The 10,096-nt window shown below is 38.9% G+C and overlaps 1 protein-coding gene and 1 long non-coding RNA gene across 4 annotated transcripts in view; one reads left to right on the top strand and one right to left on the bottom strand.

Annotated features, from left to right (window-relative positions):
- The window catches only part of LOC111727480, a 6,888-nt gene extending 5,665 nt beyond the window's left edge, over positions 1-1,223 (top strand). The window contains exon 3 of the long non-coding RNA XR_002775035.1: positions 1,064-1,223. This is a non-coding gene — a long non-coding RNA (uncharacterized LOC111727480). The remainder of the gene's footprint in view (positions 1-1,063) is intronic.
- TECTA (tectorin alpha) overlaps positions 1-10,096 on the bottom strand; it is a 147,701-nt gene that overhangs the window by 49,928 nt on the left and 87,677 nt on the right. The window lies entirely within an intron of this gene.

Here is a 10,096-nt window from a genome sequence, read left to right on the forward strand (position 1 = left end):
CTATGTACATTAATGCACTTCTGGGGTACAGTGTGGGGTTTTCACATGCAATCTGAAATACTTCCATCAAACTGATCAACACAGCCTTCATGTCATTTTCTCAGTCTAACAAACAACTTTGCCATTCACACAACAAAACCTATTCTATACTGTTATCTCTTTTTTAAGATTCCTAGTTTCAGACATTTAAAATGGTAACGAGTCGGATTGGGTCACTCTGCCCTCTGGCTGGCTGATAATTCAATTCGACACAACTGCTACGTACAGCCTCAAAGTCACAGTCGGTTCTCAGCCTTTTTTGCTGCTATGACATGTTTGACGAATGATTCCCTTATGTGTGAAACACTGTCAAGGGCCCGTGCCTATTTTGACAGACATCTCTCGAATGTGGAAGTCACATGCTGTGATCATTTACAATCATCAGAACAGTTAACTCCCCCATCTGTAATGGTGACTCTGTGATCTGGGCTGTGTGTCAGGACAATTCTCAACATTCTGGCTACAATGCCACTGCCCCACCCCCCAGAAGGACAGTCAATGAAGGTGATATTATAGGGATTTTTGGAATGCATTCTAATGTGTGTATGTGTATATATATGTAAAACTTTTTGGAAAAAATAGATATCATTTTGGAAACCCCAGCACTTTAATTGGAAAGCAACTTAACGCATTGCCTTAGGCATGCGTAGCTTACGGAGCCAGACTGAGTAGGATGGAATCTGGCTCCACGCTGTACGAATTCTGCCATCCTCCAGCCAGTGACTGAACCTCTGTGCTTCAATTCGCTCATCTGCCAAATACAAGTCACAGCGCCTATGTCACCTGGCAGTTGTGAAGACACTTGACATAATGTACATAAAAAACCAGTCCTGCTTCCCGCAATGGGTACTGTTTAGTTCAGAACAGATCACTCTGACTCACCTCACAGTTGACTGGCTTGAAAGGCGGTGGAATTACTTTAGAAACCTTTTAATGGTTGAGCAAGTTTTTCCATGTATTCAAGACACATGGTAGTGCTTTTGAAGATTTTTTTGGCTTCAGATCTTGAATCCTTTTTTCACAGGGAATTCTACGGAGAACCCTGATGTAGGAGACAGAAGCGAACAGAAGCTGCTGTATTAGCAGTGGAGAGTGGGAAGGCCACCGCCCCGTCTATACGTCTGCAGCAGCACCCGCAGAGGTAGTGAGGAATTCTAGGCATCCAAGGAACACAGTTTGAAAGTCTGAAGTCTATTTAGTTGTCCTTTTTGTTTGTTTTTTGTGTTGGTTTTTTCTTTTTTTTTTGAGACAGAGTCTCACTTTGTCACCCTCTGTAGAGTACTGTAATGTCATAGCTCACAGCAACCTCCAACTCTTGGGCTCCAGAGATTTTCTTGCCTCAGCTTCCCAAGTAGCTGGGACTACAGGCACCCTCCACAGTGCCCAGCTATTTTTAGAGACGAGGTCTCACTCTTGTTCAGGCTGGTCTCAAAACTGTAAGCTCAGGGCACTCCACCCGCCTCGGCCTCCCAGAGTGCTAGGATTACAGGCATGACCCACTGCACCCAGCCTACCTTTTCTTCTTCTTCTTCTTTTTTTTTCTGAAACAAAGTCTCACTCTGTTGCCCTGGGTAAAATGCCATGGTGTCATACCTCACAGCAACCTCAAACTCTTGGTCTCAATCAATACATCCTCTTGGCTCAGCCTCCTGAGCAGCTGGAGCGACAGGCCTGTGCCACAAGGCCCGACTAATTTTTCTGTTTTTGGTAGATGGAATCTTGTTCTTGCTCAGTCGAACTCCTGAACTGAAGCCATCCGTCTGCCTGACCCTCCCAGAGTGCTAGGATTACAGGTGTGAGCCGTAGTGCCTGGCCTTGGTTATTCTCTTAAAATGATAACAGCCTCTTACTTTCTTGACAACCTGTGCACGTGTAAAATTAAGCCTAATGTCCAAGGTAGGCTTTATGTATCTTCAGCAATCCTCAGGCAGCCTAGAATGGGTCTGTTTGGCATCATGCAAGCTTGTAAACTCAGCTAGAGATTCCATCAATGCATACGTTTAGGACGTTATCCCCCTTTGAATGTAACATATTACACCTGTTTAGATAGTAAAATTATAGAGGGAAACGGTTCTTAGCGTTTACCATCCATTAGAAACACCTGACAGGCTTGTTAAGCCACAGACTGCTGGCTCTACCACCAGAGTTTCTAATCGAGCAGGTCGAGAATGAAAATAGTCATTCTACCTACTTCCCAGGTGATGCTAATTTTGCTGATCTGGGGATGACTTTGAAAACCACCGTGACGGGAAATGGGAATGAGTGGAGTGGTTAGTCCATAACAGAAGGGATTTATTTCAGATAATTAAGTATCTATACTTAATTAATATACACGATAATAATTACATACTATGCTTAATTATATATACTGCTATATTAATCAGCAGTCTTATGAAATTTTGAGATTTAATGTAACCTAACAGGTACTTGCTGAATTCCCACCATGGACCCTGCAAACATTATGCTAAGTAGGGAGAGTAAAATAGATGAATGCATATCTGCAGAGAGAGATTGTATTTTAGGGCAAGACAGACAACTAACCCACGATTACCACAGACTGTGATAAGTACTCTTATAGAAATAAGCACGAGACGCTAGGTATCACTGCTGTGGGCACTTACTCCACCTCTGGGCTCAGGGAAGACTTCTTTGAGAAGATGACATCTATTGTTTCTAAAAAATTGTATTTATTTCTTGTAATTGACAAATAAAAATGGTGCATATTAATCATGTCCGGGGTCCGACAATTTTGCAAACCTGCCACCACACACAGCCACGTGGTTATGTTGGCAGCACTGTACAAACAGCCCAGTAAAGTTTCATAGCAGTGTGTCAATGTCCGCCGGCAGGGTTTGTGGCCATATACAGCAGCGTCTTGCTGAGTGATGTTCATTATTGCTGTGTGTTTTTGTGTACCATCCTGGGAACGTCCGAGCTTGAATTAGAGCAAGGAACAAACATCTGTAAATGTCTCATTAAACTTGGCGAGAATGGAAGTGAAATAAGGAACATGTTAGTCCAAGGTCATAGGGGTAATGCCATGAAGAAAACGGCAGTGTATCAATGAATTAAATGTTCTTATGAGGGAAGAGAAAGCACCACTGATGAAGAGAGGTCAGGGCGGTGGCCAGTAAAAATTTATCAAATTATGTATTGAAAGCATTAGCTCACTGAGAAGCATAGCAGACCAAGTAAACATTAATAGAGAAACAGGAAAATCTTAACTGAAAATCTTGGCCAACAACTCATGGCTCTCACATCACAACAATGCACCAGCTCAACCAGCACTGTCTATGAAGGAGTTTTTAGTTAGTAAACAAATAACTGTATTGAGACACCCTTCCTACTCACCTGATCTGCCGCTGAACAACATCTTTTTCTTCCTTTTTTTTTTTTTTTTTTTGAGAATAGAGTCTTATTATGTTGCCCTCGGTAGAGTGCCATGGTGTCATAGTTCACAGCAACCTCAAACTCCTGGGCTTCAGTGATTCTCTCGCCTCAGCCTCCCAAGCAGCTGGGACTACAGGTGCCTGCCACAACACCTGGCTATTTTTTTTGTTGTAGTTGTCATTGTTGTTTAGCAGGCCTGGGCTGGGTTCAAACTCACCAGCTCCAGTGTATGTGGCTGGCGCCCTAACCACTGGACTATAGGCGCTGAGCCATGACTTTTTTTTTTACCTGAATACAAAGAAAATATTGAAAGGAAGACATCTGGATGACATTCAGGACATCAAAGGTGATATAACAACAGCTTTCATGGCCATTTCAGAAAAAGAGTTTCAAAATTACTTTGAAGGGTACACTAGGCACTGGCATTTTGGTAAAGCTTTCCAAGGAGAGAATCTCGAAGGTGACTGTAGTGATAGTCAGCAACAAGGCAGGTAGCACTTTGTCTAAGATGAGTTTGTGAACTTAATTGTCAGATCTTATACAACATGTTTTAAAATATATCATGGGGAGGCTGCTAATTGGAGCTAATTAACATATGCATTATCTCACATACATTTTTTGTGGTGCAAACACTTAAAATCTGCTCTCCTAGCTATTTCCAAGAATACAAAACATTATTATTAACTAGAACTATTGACCATGTTGTACATTAGAGCTCTTGGACTCATTCCACCTGAGTCTTTGTATCCTTTGACCAACATGTCCCCAATACCTGTCTCCTCCAATATAAAATCTTAAAACAATATACACTATATAACAGCATTTTTCAACCTTTTTTTTTTTTTTTTAAATCTCAGGGCACACTTGAATCTATAGCTAAACTCTCCCAGCCCTCGTAAATTACGTTGATACAAAAAAGAGGAAAAAGGGGTGGCTCAAAGGAGTAGGGCGCCAGCCCCATATGCTGGAGGTGGCGGGTTCAAACCCAGCGCCAGCCAAAAACTGCAAAAAACAAACAAACAAACAAACAAACATACTATGCTTTGAATTTCTTTCAAAAATAATTTAATTAATTAATTTTAAATTTTTTTTCAGCACACTTAAGATGATCTCACAGGGGTCCTCAAACTTTTCAAACAGGGGGCCAGTTCACTGTCCCTCAGACCGTTGGAGGGCGGGACTGTGGGCCCTGGGATGAGTTGGCTGCTAAGCAGGACAGGCAGCGGTGGCAAAAACACCCAGCGGCCCAGATAAATGTCCTAGGTGGGCTGTATGTGGCCTGCGGACCGTAGTTTGAGGACACCTGAATGGCACACTTCCAGTTGGAAGCCACTGCGATATTAACACACCATATAAGAAACATACTTTTATCTGGAAGAAAACCCAAGAAGTATTTGGTAGGTTTTAAGTTTTATTTGCTTGTGGTTAACTTTTACTTAATCAAAAATAATCTTGTCATTGAGTCCAAAATTCAGTTTCATCTTTTTAAACGTACTCCTCCAAAAACTAAGACAAGTTTCTGGTGAGTCATGGAAGAATGACCCTGTGTACAAGTGAGAATGGGAGGCGGATTCTTGTTTTCCATGCTTGAGCGGCAAGATCGTAACAGGAGAAATTCCTGTAAGTGGTTTCACTTCTCTTCCTTTTAAAGTGTAACGAGGATGACTGGTCTACAACGTAGGTTGCAATATTTGCTGGTAAAAAACTTATTGACATGGTTCTTCTGAAATACATAATAAGCGTGATTAAAATGCACGTGCCTGTGTTTTCTGGAGCGAATCACTCAGGCATCCTTTGAGAGGGTGGGCACTGAATTAGAAAAGCGAGGGATGTGTCGCTTCAATACACTGAAGTATCTCCATGTGGTATGTGTCACATATGAGCATTTCTCATATCTCATAAACAGGACCGGTAATTTAAATTACTTTTTATAACATCCATTTTGGTGACTGAGAGACGGAAAAACAAGGGCCATTTCCTGCCCTGTGTGCTGTTTGTCACGGTGTCCCTGGCTTCCTCGAAACCTTTCGCAATTTTTAATTTAGATGAAAAAAAAAAGAATAGAGGGTAGGTAGAAGATTTGGGAACTGTGGTGGGGTAGGGAACTGCAATGACTGATGTATGTACAGAATACAAATTACAAGACTTATTCTCAGCTTAACTGTTTGAAAAAGCGATGGGTCTCTTTATGCCTGGCAGCAGAGCCCAGCTGACTTCCAGGAATCAACCACACAGCATTTGCCAGTAGCTTCGTGGAAGGAGAGCATTTGTACAGAGTAAAGCTGAGACCTGTAGTCCTCAATCTCTATCCGTCTATAGAAACTGTTTTTCAGTCTTTTTAATACCAGGCTCTCCTGTAATTAAACATGAAAATCTCTTGCCTCTCCTAGAGATCGTGATAGACACACACACTCCCTTTGCGAATCCTTGTGTCTTTGCAAATTTCCCCTAATGGGGACGCCCATCTTTTGTATCTCAGAGACTGGCCTGTCCCCAGTGAAGCAGGCTGTCCCCCCACTACCTTCCTGTGGGTGAGAATTACTGTTTCAGATGAGTGGACTCCAACCCCCCTGGGGAGGGGAACCGAGACAACATCAAACTTCCATTTATTTTTTTATCTTTAGCTATCAAGGGAAATAAATTAAATTTTACTAATAATTAACACATTCGTGAACACTGATTCCTTCACTCGATTCAGGAGTCTCAGTTGCCTGTGATACACTGATGCTGAGTATTCTAAGGAAAGAGAGAGAACTTCACGATGTGAACACAGAGCCCAAGCTCTGGAGCCAAAGTGACCAGATGACCGCAGTCACCACGGACGAAACCACCATACACATTTATAAACTGTCTGAAAAAGGAAATATAAAAAAATGATGGTGGGACTTTCATTCACTTATTACCCTTCATCATATTGTGCTATAAGCAACTGATTTACACTAAATGAAATTTATGGTTTCCAAACGAACGTGACTAAAATGAGGACTAAAATAATCACAGATAAAATACAATAACAACACACAAAGAGTAAATTAAAATTAAGCATTTATAAGTTGAAAACAAATCTGTACCATATTGAGTTTAAGAATCAGGCAATGCTATATACTTAAGACTAAATTTGTATAGAGATTAGAAAATGTTTTAAATGGGTGATAATAAAAAATTGTGCCGATCAAAAATGTTAAGATTGAGCTAAAACGTTAAGATTGAAATTTATGGCCTTCAAGCTTATGTTAGAAAAAACAAAGACAAAGAATTATCTTATCTAAGCCTACATTTTGGGAAGTTAGGAAAAAAGTCAGCAAAATTAATTCAAGCAAAATTTATAATAAAAACAAGAACATTAATTAATAAAATAGAAAGCATAAATAAAATTAGAAAAGATCAGCAAAGTTCGGTGGCTGGCACCTATGGGTCAATGCGTAGGGCACCAGCCCCATATACCTAGGGTGGCAGGTTCGAACCCGGCCCTGGCCAAACTGCAACAACAACAACAACAACAAAATCAGCAAAGTTAAATTTGATTTTCCAAAAAGCAATAAAATTGACAAGCGTCTGTCAAGACTGATAATCAGAGGTTGCAGACATTGAAAACATAATAGATATAAACAACTTTATGCCAATAATATTTCAATTTTTTTAATGGAAAAATACCTAGAAAAAGCATAACATCAAAACTGACTCAAGAAGGAACAGTAACTAGAGTGTAACTATTACATTAATTCAATCAGTGGTTAAATATCTTTCATAAAGAAAAATCTAGGGCCAGATGGGCTTTATAAAACATCAAAATAAAAAGTAATTCCTATCTCCAAAAACAATTAAAGAGACTTAAATAAAATAGAAAATATTCTAGAATTTATTTTCTGAAGATGGTACAATTTTTGCATGAAACTCCAAGGAGAAAGAAAAAGGATAGACCAATATAAGCTAATTATGTTCAAAAGGTTAACATATCATAAGCAAGTTGTATTTTTCCCAGGAATGCAAGATTAGCGTGATCTGAGAAAATCTATTCAGCAATATACTGCATTAAGAAGTTAAAGGGGAAAAATCACACCATCAATTTGATAGATGCTGAAAAAGCATTTGAAAAAATTCAACATATAGTCATAATAAAAACTATTGTCAAAGTATAAATATAAGGGAACTTCCATAAATTTATAAAAAAAAATACAAAAAAATTGAAAGCAAAGGTTATACACTTAAGAGAGAAACACTGGAATTTTTTTTTTTTTTGCAGTTTTTGGCCAGGGCTGGGTTTGAACCCACCACCTCTGGCATATGGGGCCGGCGCCCTACTCCTTTGAGCCACAGGCACTGCCCTTTTTGCATTTGTTTTGACATGAGGAACTTGAGGAGCTGATAACTGATTCTCAAATTTATATGTACGAGCAAATGCCTAAGGATAGCCGAGACGCTCTTTACAAAAAGAATAAACTAGAAGGATGAGCCTTTCTAGGTATCATGATTTATTCCAAAGCTATAATAAAGACTGTGGTTTTAGGGATAAATAAATGGGCCAATAAAAAAATAAATAAAATACTGAGCTTAGGAAAAGTCCATTTATCCAAAGCAGGCATTAAAAAACAATGGAAAAAGGATGGACTATTACATAGACTGATTTTAGGCTATTTGTTAGCAAATGGAAAGATAAATTGTACCCCAATCTCATGCGAAAATCAATCCTAGCAGGTCAAAGATTTAAGTATAAAATATGAAATTCAAAAATTTTAGGAGAATAGCTTCACAAACTTGAGGGCAAAAAAGGATTTCTTCAAACACACATACATATACCACAAACCATTAGTTGGTAAATCAACTATATTAAAATTAAGGACTGTTAAAGAAAAGAAAAATAGAAAGAGCAAAAACAGGTCGCAGATTGGGGGGATATATTTTCAGCACATGGAAATACAAAGACTAAAGTCGAGAATATAAAATAGTTTCTATGACTCAGTAAGAAAATGACAAACAACTTATTTAAAAAATGAACAAAAGATAAACAGATGGCATAGGAGAGGAAAAAATGGCTCAGAAATTCATGTGGTGATACTTAGCCTCAACAATAATCAAGAAAATTTAAATTAAAAATATGAGATACTGTTTCAGACTCAACAGATTGGCAGAAACTGAAAAAAAAAATACCCTGCGAAACCAAGTATGGGGGAAGAGACAGAGCAGTGAAAACCTTCTTGCACAGTTGTTGAGACAATTAAGTTGATACAATCACTTCGGAAAATTGTTGGCATTATCTTGTAAAGGTGAACATTCTCTATGACCCAGAAACTATACTCCTTGATACATGCTTGAGAAATTCTTAGATCTGTGCACAGGAACCAAAGTGCCCATGGCAGCTCTGTTTGTTAAAAAACAAAAACAAAGGCTGGGCGTGGTGGCTCATGCCTATAATCCTAGCCCTCTGGGAGGCCGAGGCAGGTGGATTGCCTGAGCTCACAGGTTCGAGACCAGCCTGAGCAAGTGAGAGACCCCAGTCTCTAAAAAATAGCTGGGCGTTGTGGTGGGTGCCTGGAGTCCCAGCTTTTTAGGAGGCTGGAACAAGAGAATCGCTTGAGCCCAAGAGTTTGAGGTTGCCGTGAGCTATGATGCCACAGCACTCTACCAAGGGTGACCCTGTCTCAAACAAAACAAAATAAAAGAACTGGGTGCAATTGAAATGACTATCTATATAGAATGATAAACAAATTGTGAGTTAGCACTATAGTGGACAGAAGTAAAAATGAATGAACTAGAATTATACTCATTGGCATAGATAAATCTCAAAATGATAATATTGAGTGAAAAAGACAAGTTCATAAATGCATATAATATGATCCCTTTTATATACAATTTGAATAAAGGAAAAAGAAGTTATACATTGGGGGTACATATATAGGTACGTATGTAGGGAAGGAAGAAGAATGATTAATAAGATGATGATTACCTCAAGGAGGTATATGTGCTTAGATTTGATGGGGGTGTGTACAAGAAGGTTTGAAAATATTGGTCATTTGCTATTACCCAATCCGTGTGTTTTATACATGAGCGCTCAGTTTATCATAGTTCTTTAAACTGTTTATAGATTCTTCTGTGTGTATGAAACATTTTACAACAAAAATTTTTAAGCATTTATAATTATGCAAAGTAAATATTTGGGCATTTTCTTCGATTACTTAGAATCATGCTTCTCAATTTTTTTTTAACAGATTAGAAATTACATCCATGAGCAAAGACAACATTCACACCAGAAAACCTTATTAATTTGCTAGTATGTACCTAATGATGACAAAATTCCTGGGTAAATATCTAAAATCTTTAGAAATAATGAAATTTATTCTGTCATTTCGCTCCTGCGAAAATACTATTACATGACAATTATGTGAAAACTAATCCTTAAACAAAGTATGAATATTTACAATATACAGCACGTAATAGCAAACTAGTAGTGACATCTAATTTATTGTGTCTAAGCACAAATACGGAATTGGGAAGGCGTGACTAAAAAAATTTCTTACTGGGCAATCAAAACATTTGGAGACCATGGGTAAAAACTATTTCCAAGCAGCAGTTACTTCTCCAACTGAGGGTGCCTAAGATTTACCTGTGCTAGAGGTGGTGGGTTCAAACCCAGCCCTGGCCAAAACCTGCAAAAAAAAGCGGGGGGGGG

The sequence above is a fragment of the Otolemur garnettii genome, unplaced genomic scaffold, assembly GCF_000181295.1.
Source record: "Otolemur garnettii isolate 467f Iridium unplaced genomic scaffold, OtoGar3 scaffold00108, whole genome shotgun sequence".
Lineage (NCBI taxonomy): Eukaryota > Metazoa > Chordata > Mammalia > Primates > Galagidae > Otolemur > Otolemur garnettii.